The following is a 15,329-nucleotide window of genomic DNA, read 5'->3' as shown; positions in this document are numbered from 1 at the left end:
CGCGATACTTTATCACGACACACTTTAAATACACATTTTAATTAATCTTTAGATTAATCAATTTTTTTTAACCTCAACAAAAATAGGATAAATAAATGTTTTCATAAATTATGACAATTAAACTATTTGTATATATAAAATTATTCAAAAAGTATTTATTCTTAAAAAAATACATTTTTTTGTCAAGAGTTACTTTATCGTAAAATTTGTGTTGTGAAATAATAGTTGTTTTTCTAAAATTTAAAATTATATAAATGGAAAGGTGTTTAGTTGATTACAAATAGTGTAGGCTAAAAGTTACTTTTGATAAAAAAAATTTGTTATATTAAAAGTAACTGGATACCATATTATATCAAAAGTAACATCTAGCTTATAAAATGATTTATATAACCCATTTTTTTTATTTTATTAAATTAAATAGTTTTACGATTTATAAATTTTAACCGAAGGTTTTTAAATGCAAGTCGACTAATTGACCAGTAAGATTCAGTCATTGACCGATATGGAGTATTTTTGGGCAAATGCTCTAAAATATTATTGGTGAATAATTGTATTGCTTTAATTAAGAAATGTGTATTTGTAGGTTTATCAATCCAATTCGGTTTACTTAAAAATATATTTGTATAATCTTAAGGCATCGATTTAGTTATAATCTATTAAATATACAGATTTTCATATTAAAATATTAGAAATTTTAATTTTAAAATATAAGAATGAAAAATTATTTCTGAATTAATAATTTGATCGGATCTCAATTTATAAATTAGTGTAATAATTTGAGCATGGTTTGAGAAAATTATTATGCCAATTTATGTTACATAACATATAAACAGACTTGTTAAAGTAGATGAGGCCTTTTGTATCAGAACATTTAATGCAAGAAGGCGTGTCAGCCTTTTTAATATCTAAAATGAATGGCGTCCTTTCTACTTGGATCTTGGTGACAAAAAACGGACAATTAGTACTTGAAAGTCAATATCATCCTCATACTAATGGTATAGCCGAACATTTAATTGGAACTTTTATACGTACCATGAATAAAGGAAACGTAGGGGAAATTCGATACAAGATTAGCTACTTTCCTATACAATTTGAGAAATGCATTGGGGGCAGGAAAAGAACATTGTTTAGCAGAATGACTATTATAAATTAAACCTAGAGGATTGCTAGAACAAATGTTCAAACGGGAGACAAAATGGAGAATAATACTACACTCAAAATTAGAAATAAATATAAAGATTTGGTCATTTAAAATAATAAAGGAAAAAAAAATTGAAAAAAGGCCATTATTAAAAGCAAACTAGGATCACTACGTTATGAAGTAGGTATAGAGGGTAAAACGACTATACGTTATATTCAATCAATTAAGATAAAAATCCGTATATATATTTACCAAAGAATACTAAGTAGAAGAGAATAGTAAATAAAAATGATGTATTAACAATAAACTAATAAATTTTCTTTCTTTCTTTCTTTCTTTCTTTCTTTCTTTCTTTCTTTCTTTCTTTCTTTCTTTCTTTCTTTCTTTCTTTCTTTCTTTCTTTCTTTCTTTCTTTCTTTCTTTCTTTCTTTCTTTCTTTCTTTCTTTCTTTCTTTCTTTCTTTCTTTCTTTCTTTCTTTCTTTCTTTCTTTCTTTCTTTCTTTCTTTCTTTCTTTCTTTCTTTCTTTCTTTCTTTCTTTCTTTCTTTCTTTCTTTCTTTCTTTCTTTCTTTCTTTCTTTCTTTCTTTCTTTCTTTCTTTCTTTCTTTCTTTCTTTCTTTCTTTCTTTCTTTCTTTCTTTCTTTCTTTCTTTCTTTCTTTCTTTCTTTCTTACTTTCTTAAAATAGAGAGGAAAATAATATAAGTCAAAAAGCTTAAGGAAATATTACAAAAAAAGTCAAAAACTACATCAGGTCATGATAGATATGACCTGAGGAGTATATATATATAATTTTTAAAAATTTTTAACTTTTAGTATTTTTATATATATATATATATTTTTAAATTTTAATTCCATTAAATAAATAAAAAATTATATTTACAGATAAAATTTTTTAAAAAAAAGAAGAAATTAATAAGGAAGGGAATATTTAAATTAATTTTAAAATTTTGTTTAAAAATTCAAAAAAGTATATATCAATTTAAAATAGAATTTTTTACAATTCATAAATCTTGAAAACATTTTATACTTCTTTTTTTATTACTTGGAGGTAGGTGGTCCTGGCTAGGCGCCTGTTTGGAAATATAACTATCCAATCAAAAATATAGAACGATTTACACAACATATAAATATTTAAAATAATTTTAATAAAATTTCTTTGAATGATAACCACCATTCATTATCATATAAACATGTAACATACCCTTTAATATCTTTAGTTAATATTTCGCTTTATATTTTGGATTCTTTCTAATTTGACTTCAATAGCTCTAGAATATTTTTTTGTATTTATTTGTGATAAATTAACAGGATAGACTGCATGAATTTTTTGAGTCCCAGATATTGAAAGAGCTTTTGAAAATCGTTCAGCTCTAAAAATTCTTGCTCATCTTGGTATTTATTCTTTATGGGATGTATAGGAAAAATAAATATTTTTAATATTTTCCTCATCGAATTTAAATTCATAGGGAGATTTTATTTGATTTTCATAAGGACGTTGTAAACTGGCCCGCGCAGCCAAGCGTTTAACGGTTCCCCTATTCCATCGCAAACATTTTTCCCATGGGCAGTAGGAAAAAAATGCCACTCTGCTTGGATGGCGAGGTCCACTTGATGATAACACAAATTTATAAAATTTTTCCTATTTTTATATTGCACCGCGGACCCATCGGAATAATAATAAATGTATTTAGCTCAGATAAAAAGTAATTTTTTAGAAAATTTATCATTTTTTTTGGAATAAATGAAATAAACAAGTGTTATGTACCAGCGACTCGGATATGGCCACATAACTTATATGATTTAATACATTATTTACTTTATAATATATACCAAAGGGATGTAAAGTAACTTGAGAAGTGGCCCAGTGATAACTTTGGACTTCATCTTGAAGTATAAAAGAGTAATTTTCAGAAAAATCGCAGATAACCAAATAATGATCTAGCTCTAAGTTGTTTTTAAGATTCTGATGAAATCTATTTTGTTGTTCAGTAATAAAAGAATGGCAAATCAAAATAAATATTTTATCAAATAAGTAATTAAGAAATTCGTCAGCAGTTTGTGTTAGGGTCTCTAAACTGGTTCTATCTACAGTTATCCATTGCTTGAACGTTATCCTGTATATATCATGTGCAATTAATAAATTTTCTAATTTAGCCCTTAATGCTTGGTCCCTGGGACATTCATGACATTCGCCAAAATAACAGGCTGGCAGTGGAGGATTGCAAATCATTTTTGGAATTATGTCTTTGAAAGTCTTTATCTCAAAATCGCTATTTTTTGTCAAAGTTGCTAAATTGCTACCTATTATTAGCAACTTAACGTTCTGATGGATTTGGCAGACACAAACCGAGTGAGCGCCACTTGAACCTGGTATTATGCAATTTTTAGGGCGCAATGAGGCGAATTTTGTAAATCTGATTTTAAGAGTAGGGTAGATGGTTTTAAAATTTATACAGATTTCTTTAAAATTATTAAGAATTAACCTTTTTTGAACGTTAATCCTTTCATCATTTTCAATTATAGAAACGCAATCCTTTTTTTTCCGGGCAATAATCTACTATATTCGTCATTTAAATTGAAACTTTTAACTACGTCAACTGTGTTTTGATCTACAGTTTTACCTGCCTTGGGATTAGGAGTTGAAAGAATCCCCTTTTGACTATGAATGTATTTTGAATTATGGAGCATATAAAACGAAGCATTAAATTGTTCTTTAATTTTATGAATGCTCCAATTTAGAGGTAATGTTGCTGATAATTGATATTTTTGGGTTTTAGACAATAATGGATAATTATTTTTCATATGAATTATCCAATCGTCGCTATCATTTTTATTAATCTTTGGTTGTAGAATTTTCCCAATAGCTTTTGAAATGCTGAGCTTTTTCTTGGGATATCCTTTTTCTCTTAGTCACCTTTTTTTTTACTGGAAAATGCCCCATTTGATTTAAAGTAGAATTTAAGTATTCTAAAAAAAGTGTAGGGAGTTGTGCATTGTCGTCATTAATTGGATAATCATTTTCTATATCGGTGGAGTTTAAGAAATTATTTGAAGTTGTAGGGATATTGCTATCCTCTAAAATTGGAATACTATTCTTCTTTTTATATAAAAATTTGCGACATTAAGGACAAATTGTTGTAAATGTTATATTTAATTTGCATAAAGAATTCTTTTGGATTTTGTTGGAAATAGTAGATTCGTTAAATTTGTACTTTATGTTTAATTTGCATAAAGAATTCTTTGGATTTATTATTATAACGCGTGATAAAAATATTATATTTGTATAGTTATGAATATTAGTTATAAAGAAGATTGAAAAGAGTATAAAAAGGCCAATTTTTACCATACAAAAAGATCTTTGATAATTATTAACTTTTTTGTATTTTATTTTATTTTTCTTACCTTTATAATTTTGTTAATTTGATAATGTTATAATTTTGAATAAATAATTAAATTGATTTCGTGATTCTTAATTATTATTAATTTCTTTTATATATATATATATATTTGTTTTCTATTTTTATTTTTAGGTTCTGAGTTTCAATGTCAATCTCAATTGTGACACAAATATATTCTCCTTTCTTAATTTTATGATACATTGTCATCCATAGGGGCACCTTATGTAAACCTTTTACGGAATAGTGATTTGGAAGATTCAATGGATTTGTACAAAACATATTTAATAAAATATTAATAAATTAATTAATTTTAAAAATTACAAATTTTAGGAAAAAGTAACAGATAAAAAAATCGATAAATTAATTAATTTTAAAAATTATAAATTTTAGCAAAAAGTAACAGATATAGTTATTGGAAAAAATTATTCGAAAAATCGATAATTCATTTAATTTTAAAGAAATTAAAATTATTTTAAATATTTATATTATACGCTTATTATTAATTATTCGATAAATATTATATTATGGAATAAAAAAAACTTCTTAGAATAACTTTTTTATTGTTAAAATTGATATTTTAAATTTCTTGCGCCATCTAGCGGATTTTTTTAAAATACGATTTTATCTAATTAATTTTTTTGTCCCCACTCTGAAATTTTTTATATGAACAGTTCTTGGTACTCTTTACAAAATATCTGAAATTCGGGAAAAAAAATTTAGTCTAACATTTTAAAAAATTAATTACAAATTTTTAACCACAATTTAAAAAAAATATTTAAACTAAAAATTAATTTTATTTAACATGCGTTCAAGAGTTTTTACTTAGGGCTATAAAAGGAGCCATAATAAATATACATAGTGCATCTAATATAAAAGTTATCTCAATTTTAAAAAATCATTTTTTTCGAAAAATGGCCAAGTTGACCCACTTTGAAGCCCTATATCTCCAATTCTAATAAAGTTAAGACTCTAATATTTTGGATTCGTCACTTACAATGCTTTATTAACTTAAATACCAAATTTTAACAAAATCTGAGATGTATCTTTTGCACGATACCCCGGGTAAAATTTCTTTAGGTCTTTTTTTTACCCGGGAAATCAAAAATTTATTAAATTCAAATTAAAAATAAACTAATATATCTCCGACCCCGGAAAAAAAAATACTCTCCAGTAGTAAAAAAAATTTCTCTCGAAATATTCTTTATAAAAAGGTTTAAAAAAAAAACAAAATTGATAAATATTTATTTTGTATTTTAAAATTCGACATTTCCGGTAAAATTTTTCGAATCCCTGGTCCATGTCAGTTCCAGGATATTCTTTTCGAGCTTACCCATAATCTAGACATAGATTATTTTCTTGGATCCAATACGGGGGAAGTTCTTTAATGCTTTTTAGATATATTATTGGTTATTTATTTCTATCGAAACGTAAATTTTTGTTTTTTTGGAAATATTATTAATTACCAAATCAAATAAAACAATTTTAAAAAAAAATTATTAATGGATATAAAACCTAAGTCATACACAAATTTCCGAAATTAAGCAGATATTTAAATTGAAGTGTACATCTATAGTTTTTCTTATATTTTAAAAGACGTGTATTTTATTTAAAGCATAAAAATGAACTGTATAAACATATAAGGATTATAGAATTTTTTTTTAAAAAAATAGGAAATTTTTTTTTTACATCGATTAAAATTAAAATGTAAGCATACAATTTTTTAATTTTAATTCTCATCAGTTTGTAATCTACATAATTTAATAAATTTATATCCACTAGGTGGCATAAATGATTTAAAATTATATATTAATAATATATTCAAAAAAAAAAAAATTTCTATCCACCAATTTTTTTTTATTAATTAAATTAACCGAACATTGAAAAGCTGAAAGTAAGATAGCTCAGAAAAATAATAACAATAATATCTTTTTTTTAAAATTCCCTTTTAAAGAATAATATATAATATATTTTAAAACCAATAAAAATTTTGTGTTTTTTTTTTAAGATTCATCCATCTACATAATCATAAAAAATACAAAAAGCGTTCTGACTCGAAATAAAATTTATAAATTTAAAATCACTCTTAATAATCTGACCATATCGAAAATTAGTTCAAACCCGGCCTGAATTTTTTAAAAGGTTTTGACGGCCCGGCCCGAATCCGAAAATTTACCAGCCCGGCCAGAACTTATTTGAATATAGAAATTAATTTTTATAATTTACTCAAAATAAATATCAAATAAAATCGACAATTTTTATTTTACATAAAAGAATTAAATTATAAAATTGATAAATTTAAAATATAATTTTAAAAAAAATTTCCATCGGGCCGGATAGGAGCCAGTTCTACCTTTGGAGATATATATATACCGGAAATGTATGCCGCCATATTTAGAATGACTACCCCCAAGAATTTCAGACAATTTTTTTTCCATTACCCTTTTATAAACTTAATGTAATTTAGTATTGAATTTTTTGCATATATATATACATTTTTTTTTAAAAAAAAATATAAATTACAAACGACTCAAAAGTTATCGCTTAAAACTATTTCCAATTCGTAAGAGAGGTAGTGTTGTTTAAACTACCTAACTTCAGTCGACTATAAAACAGCGTGGCCATGTATCCATCCAACAAAAATATTCCTATCAATCTTCAAGTTGAGACTCGACTTAGAGGCTTAATTCAATCATTTAGACTAAAAACTTGAACTAAGCCACCAGAGTTGTTAAAAGATCTAGATACAGGTATCTAGATCCTGTATCTAGATATAAATATGTGGTATCTGTATCTGTATTAAGATAGATTTTTGATTAAAACATCTGTATCTAGATATTATTTTAGGCGATGTATTTGTATCTAGATCCATTTAAAAAGTATCTTTTAACAACTCTAAGTTAGGTAATTTTGCTCAAAAAAAAAACGATTTTTGAAAAAAAAAAACAAACACATCGATTCTAAACAAATATAAATTTTTTTATTAAAATTCATTTAAACTATAAAATCGTCTAGAAGCAAAAAATGGCTAAATTATGTCCAATATATAGTCAATTTTAAGATGCTGAAAAAATATCAATTTTTTTTGACAAAATAATTCAACTAAAAAAAATAAATAATTATTATATATAGGAGTTATAAAAAAGGACATGATTTTAATTCTTTCTTTTTTTTAAACAAAAAAAAATCCCCCAAAATCCTGACCAATTGAGAAGATAATTTACTTCCGGTATGATTTAATTTTTCTAAAAAAAACGGAAAAAAAAAAATTTTTCATCGACTTATAACAACGAATTCCATATTAAAATGACGGGGTAAAAATTTACAAAACGGCAAAATTTAAATATTTTTATTTCGGAAAAAATATTGGGAGACTTAAATTTTGGACATAGTTAACACAAAAGTATGGGCGATTTATTAGCGGAATCTCGAGGCTGAGGCTAACCCATCTAAGTGGATGGGCAGGCGGTTTAAAAAAAATTTTAAACGACTAGCGGTGGTCAAGAAAAATTTGAAATCATTCGTGTAAATATTAATGAAAAAATTGTTCTTATGAACGTTTTTTGGATATTAAAAATTAAAATGTCCTTTTTTTTTTGATATCATAAAAAGCTTCTTTTTTTTAAAAAATAAATATATAAACTTTTTTGAATATTTAAAACTACATTGGTGTGGAAACGCAAGAAAGAGATATATGCCAAAGCTTATCAAGATTAGTAAAAAATAAATAAATATTGGCAATTCCTGCAACTAGTGCTTCTTCTGAACGAGGGTTTAGCATTGCTGGAAGGTTTTTTAGAAAAAATGAAGAAACGTATCAGAATCCAGAAATGGTTCATTCATTATTATTTTTGCATTATTTTTTTTATATTATATAATTACATTGAATATTTTTTATGCTTAATATAGTAATTTTCCTAATCTATAAAACTTTTTGTAGAGGTGTAAATGGCTGAATTTTTTCATATTGGATGCTTAAAAAAATTGAAAGAATGACCATAATTAAATTTTATAATAGGGGGGCTTGGGTTAAAAATTTTATATAAATAATTGGTGGGAGGGTTAAATTTTTTATTAAAACATTGGATGGGCCCAAAAACAAGCCTGGGTATGGGCATTGAGGATATTATTTGGAGAACGAGATCGAGCCTGCCGGGCTTAGGGGAACTTTTTTTATCATATTAAATATGAGCCCGAGACCTAGACCTACTTTATTTCTGCTGCGGGCATGGGCTGGGCCCTAATCATAAAAATCGAGGTCCACAAAGATCTCTTATATAAATTCCTATCTATATAAGGCAAAAGATACGTCTTCATTCTCTTTAAATTTTCGTTCATACAAAAATGCATCACTATAACCAAGGCTAAAACAAAAAAAAATTATAAATTTATTAGCCGCTATTAACTTCAATTTAGTCCCATTTCTACTGGGTTTTTTTAATATACTAGTTGGCATTCCTATCGTCTAGCGAGCCTATAAATATCATATACATATCCTTTCTATAGATAAATCTACTTATACCATGAATGATAGATTTTTAGATCGCCAATATTAAACTAATTTATTTAATTCTCACAATCCCCCCTAAAATTCTTATTAAATTGAGGGTATCATTTTTTTTTATCCATATATAAATATTTCTTTCCTCCCTATTTTATAAGCATTTTCTTGTAGAGTTATTTGGTGAGTTTTTCCTTCGTTTTTATTGCTTGGATAGATTAATTAGGCTCTAGGTTCGAATCCAGAAAAGATTGGTGGTGATACAATATAGCAACATTAGAAATATAATATTTAATTTTTTTTTAAAGGACTTTATCAATTCCCCCCCCCCCAAGTATTTGTAAATTTTGTATGGGAAGGATATATTTCCGGGGAATTCCCGGGAAAATTTTTCGACCGTTAATTGTTTATTTAGATCAACGCGAAAATATTTATAATCGAATTTATTTCAAAAAATAAATATGCAAATAATAATGCGATAATAAAAATAAATCAAACATGTAACAATCGTTTCGTAAATTTGGGGTTTACAAAATGTTTAAACAAAATAAAATAAAAAATTATTAGCCTATTATTTATAATGTGTTTTTATGATGAAGGTATGTTGCTTACTTGATGCGATATATCTGTTTCTGACACATACATTACTATACATACTAAGTGGTGCGACATCTTACCATGGATTCCATCTAAGACGTATTTCACCGAGAGGGTATGGAAAAAATTTCGGAGAATCCAAGTTCTTACCGGATTATATGGATGTGAACTTGGATCATTGGTCCAATAATCCAGAAGCTAAGAATTTACAACATTGGAACATTAATGGAAGAAAACACATTTATTTGATCGATGATAGAAAGAATGGGCAGTCGAGACGGTCTAAAATATCTTTATACCGTTATCCCTTTATCGAACCCTTTTCCCCGAAATTATTCGCGAAAAATTTTAAACCGTTCGAAGATATGAAAATTGGATCTGTTCCCAAATCCAGAGTCAAATCTCGGAAAGTTGTTGAAAAAGTAATTAAAAGACTCAGCAATCATCATAATATACGCTACTTGCCTGATTCAGTTAAAATGGCTGGAATGATTTGTCCAAGGAGTAAATTATCGATGTTGAGATTAAATAAAATAATCAATTCCTTATATCGTTTACGTTCCCCGTGTATACATATTCTCGATCTCCTCCCAAATAATCTTGAAATAAATACCGGGACTTATCGCGTTAGTCCCAAGAGCGTTTCGAATGGTAAGAGAGGAGCACCGAGGAGGCGAAAGAGATGGCTGAATATTTTCAAGAAAGTGGACGGAAACGTCGATCCTCGCGATTCAAATGTCAATCAACGTAACGACGATAGAGCGAAAGGGGGTAACTATTTTAGCGAACGCGAAATAAAGAACATACTAGAAGAGTCCAACGCGAAACACGAAAACGTGTATACGGATCATGCCGGCATATATCTGAAAGAGTTCCTGAAAAGGGCCCAGTTAGCCGAATCCCTCAGATACGACGGAGATGTAATTCCTAAAAATGAGATGGCCTTGTTGAAGCATGTCCCTGGTTCTAATAATCAAAACAGACACTTGCTGTTTCACATTCAAACGACCGCACTACTCCCAGACCCCGAGAAAGCCCAGCTGATGAAAGAAAATTTTGAGCGCTTCAAAAATGATTCCGCTGCCGACAACAAGAAAACCACTCCTACCCCCGTTCATTTAAACGATCCGATAAATTTTGACACGTGGGCATTACCGCCCAACGCTCACGATATGGATAGCGAAAGATATAATCACCTCAATGTAGTTTCCCCATCTACCCTGGGTACTATTTGGGAGGGGCTTTGGACACCACCCAAAATTGAAAACGATTCCACCAAATTAAAGGAATCGTCCGAAGAAAAGGGAGAATTGTCTAAATACAAGACTCTCTTTGACGATATTCACTTTCACATTCGTTCGTCTTACGAAGATCGGTTAAAGGATATGGTTAGGCACGGTAAGTAATTTTTTTAACGAAAAAAGCTAAGTAACGTTGCTACTCTCAGATAAGCTATAATGATCGTTATAACTGTCGAAAACAAACAAAAATATTCTAGAACTTTGCATTGATGCATTGTCATTTGCAAACGAAAAGCAAAATCAGATTATTAGGAAGAAAAAAAAAACTAAATTTCTTGAGAATCTTTGAGTTTTTAAGGCATTGTCTAGGTTCGTTTTATTTTAGAAACTTCCTTCCGTTTACACCAGTTGATTCAAATATTGAACTAGAACATTCTATTCTCTTTTGTATTAAAATATACATTGCTAAATCTAAATAGTTCTTAGAGGAAGCTATATAAACGCCTAAACAGAATTTTGCTTAGAAATAAGACTAGTAAGGACACTGTCTAAGTCGTTTAATATAAAATAAATTTCCACGGGCATTCGTACATAGAGCGTAGTTCAACATATGACAATTTATTAAACCCAAATTTTTAATAAAATACATCAACACCCATTAAAAAATATAAGCTAACTCTAACCCAGATCTTACTAACCATTAATCTAACTCTCAATCCTAAACTAATTTTTCGAGGAGACCCAAGCAGGAGCGTATCCGAGCCTAGATTTTTGGGCTTCAGTTTAGATTTCTAACCCTTTGAAGCCTATAGTTTTCTCTAGAAAAAAGATAATTATTATTTGGTATATAAGCACAATTAATAACCTTTTACTAGTAAAGCATATAATAAAAGACTAATAGCACTCAATGCTAAAGCATCATTATCCGAAGTTATACTTGTTAGAAAAAAATATTATCATACTTATGTATTATATACCTATTTAAAATTATGCCTCCAGGGGTCAATTGTCCGGCAGTCCGAACGCTCGGATTTAAGAAAATATCTAATCTTCAATCCCTCCCCTGATTCTCGAAAAAATTCTTTTTTTTTGGCTAGAGGCCCTAAATTATTTAAAATTTCGTTATTTTTAATAAATTTGCCCATTTTTTTTTCCAAATTAAATTTAAAAATATGAGCAGTATAAATGAAGTTTTTTTAAATTCCTACAAGATTTTTTTTTTTCTCATCGAATAAATCTAGATATTATTCAATTTTTACTCGGATGATTTTAAAATAGAAAATTCAAAAAACTCAGCCAGAATTTTTAGGGTCCCATGATATCTTTGCCCGTTCCAATCCCAGCATGTAGATACCTGAAAAAAATATTCTGATTAAATATTTATTATTACTACAAAGCCTTGAAAATTAAAAGGATTTAAAATTCAAATTAAAACTTCTTTTTTTTTCTTCTATCCGTTTAAATTTGTCTGAATGTAGCTGATAATCAAAATACGAGAACAGCGACTTCAATTCCATCACAAAAGCCCTCCGCCGTCACTCAAATAAATGCCACTTATCAATCGATCTCCGCTATTTCGAAATCCGTAAATGATATGACATCATCCTATATTATGCAAGCCGAAAAACTTGTCTATAAAAATGATATTGGCAGGCCCGGACAATTTAGAAATTCTAGCAATTACATGCTAGATTTAAAGTTAGACATTCCGCGGGATAAGGACCCGAAGATAATATTGTACAAAATTTATCAATTTTTATACAATACCACGAACTTTACCGATATCAACACTATCTGGCTTCGAAAGAATACTGTTGGTAATAATTCCGATAATTTTTTCGAGAGCAATAATTACGAACCTAACGATACACGAGGAGTGCGTGACGATGCCGTGAACAGGAATGATATCGGAGGAACCATCCAAGATCCTTTAAAACGATACAACACCACTTCGAATAAAGAATTAAGTTTTTTCAAAAATCACGAAATCGACGTGAAGTCGTTTCGACCGAGCTTATCCTAATTCGATTTTAATATACTTAAATAATAAAAATGAATAAAGAAATTTTACAATACCACAATTTGAGGATGAAAACGATATATAAAATTAAATGTTTATCGGGTGGATAAAAGCGCTAAATACTCTCGTGCGAGCGGGTTAAGTTTGAAATATTATCGTGTATAAGGAAGATGATTGTGCAATCATTCTTCCTACGAGCTGTAAACAAAGTGTAGACAAACCATAATATAAACTTTATATTATCTTTATAGTTATTCGCGTTTTAGAGTTGAGGTTGTTGAGGATTACCTATCTACCCCCTCAGAGCCTTATAAATTTTTTGATGGTTGATAGTCCTTCTTCCACCATATAAATAAAGAGTTAGGAATTGTTGATTCACATTTATTGAACGGTCATATTTAGTTTATCGGTCATAACTATAGTTATGGTAAAAAAAAATTTGACGAATTAGGGGCTCAATAACCTCCGAGGCCCGAAGTCACGGTTATCGGCTAAAAACCCGGTTTAGCCGAACGGTTTTACATTTTATTCGATCCTATATTCTATTGTGGAATTATATATTTATATTTTGAACGATTGGGGTTTTCCCCTTTTGTTTTTCTTAATATAATATTTATTTATTAAATATCTTCTTCTTTTTTTAAAAAATTTATTTTTACCTTTTTTTTCTCTTTATTTTACCAATTGGCAAAAAAAATTAAACGAGAATAATTTTATTTTTTGGGAAGCCAAAAAAAAATGCAACGGAATCTATTGAAAATAAGATATTAAATTAAAAATAAATAAATTAAAAAAAATATATATAAATTTGTAGTGTTGTTAAACGACTCGTTTTGAGCCGATTTTCAAAAACGGCTAACTCGATATTTTAGCCAGAAAAATATTGCCTAAGCCATGAGATTTGGCCAGTTGATTTCAAAACCTTTGTTCCTTCTACAAGCAAAATCATCAGGCTTGCGAAATATTATTCTGGATGAAATATTGAGTTAGCCGTTTTTAAAAATCGGCTCAAAACGAGCCGTTTAACAACACTATAAATTTGGAAATAATAAAAATTATTTTTAAATTTCTTTTTTTTATATATCAATTATTTAAAAATTAATATAAATTGATTAAATTAATTTAAAAACATATGACATAAACAATTTAATTATTCTTTTTTTTTATATTTATTTAATAAATAATAATAATAATAATATACTAAAAGAATGTTTACCAAAGAATATCAAAATAAAATATATTCATCACCAAAAATAAATGAATGAACGAATTTACAATTCCAATTTTTTTAGCCGGCTAAAAATTGACTTAAACGGCTAAAAATAGTACCAACTGATAGTCACAATTTTTTTATTTTTGCTACTTTAAATATAGGTACGGTGTCCCAAAAAAAATTAATTTTTTTAAATATCCTATCCCCTAAAAAGAACCAACATTCTAGATTCGACGGAGGGATTTCGAACCCAGAGAGGCTTATAATTTACTAAAAATTGTATTTACACTTTAATAAATTTTAGAATGACGATTTTAAGGTTGCAATCTCTCCCCCCTTTTTCTTGATACTTGTAAAAAAAAAATCTAACATTCTCATCTTCCACTGGATAGAGCGCCAACTTTAAATTGAGAGTTATTACTTAACGAATGTTTCTTTCGAATTCTAAGGATCCAAAAGGTTGTATGTTTTGAATGAAATTGTTAATTTGCAAAATCGATGTCTAATTTTGCTGGATGTTAATAAAGAGTGTTTTAAAAAAATAAGATTTTTTTGATAAAACCTAAATATTTCGTGTTCAAATATATATTTAAAATTATTTTTTTTAAAAAAGGTTTAGCGACTCGCTATTAGAGTCTAACAGAAAATTGAGAATCTTGTGTCATTTCTTGTTAAATTTTTAGCATTTTTGTTAATCCAAATTTCCTAAAAATGACATCCTTTCTTTCTTTCTTTCTTTCTTTCTTTCTTTCTTTCTTTCTTTCTTTCTTTCTTTCTTTCTTTCTTTCTTTCTTTCTTTGAGGATGACTGTCCACTTTATTAAAATATGAAATTATATATATTTTTTTTTTTAAAAAAACGATTTATATGTTTTTGAGTAATAAAAATTTAAAAAAAACGGTTTTTTTTGAGCCGCCGTTAACCATGAAAAATAATATCGAACGGTTATTACAGTTAAATATTTCAACGATTCTCTTCTGCCTCGAAGGGGAGAAAGGATAAATTTTTATGTTTGGGAAAACAGTTCCTATCCTTTTAAGAGAGAGTTGGCACTTTAAATAACAATTATATAAAAATGGCTACGAAAAAAAAATTTGACTGAATGATAAATCTATAAAAACCTTACAATAATACCGAAAGTTCACAAACAGATTCCCATACAGTTTTTTTAAAGAGTGTTAGGTTCAAGCTGCAGAGACGAATAAATTTTTTTTTAATGAT

This window comes from Gordionus sp. m RMFG-2023, chromosome 5, assembly GCF_954871325.1.
Source record: "Gordionus sp. m RMFG-2023 chromosome 5, tfGorSpeb1-WG-v2, whole genome shotgun sequence".
NCBI classification, from domain to species: Eukaryota; Metazoa; Nematomorpha; class Gordioida; order Chordodea; family Parachordodidae; genus Gordionus; species Gordionus sp. m RMFG-2023.
The sequence above is the reverse complement of the archived record's forward strand: the minus strand, read 5'-3'. Positions refer to the sequence as shown.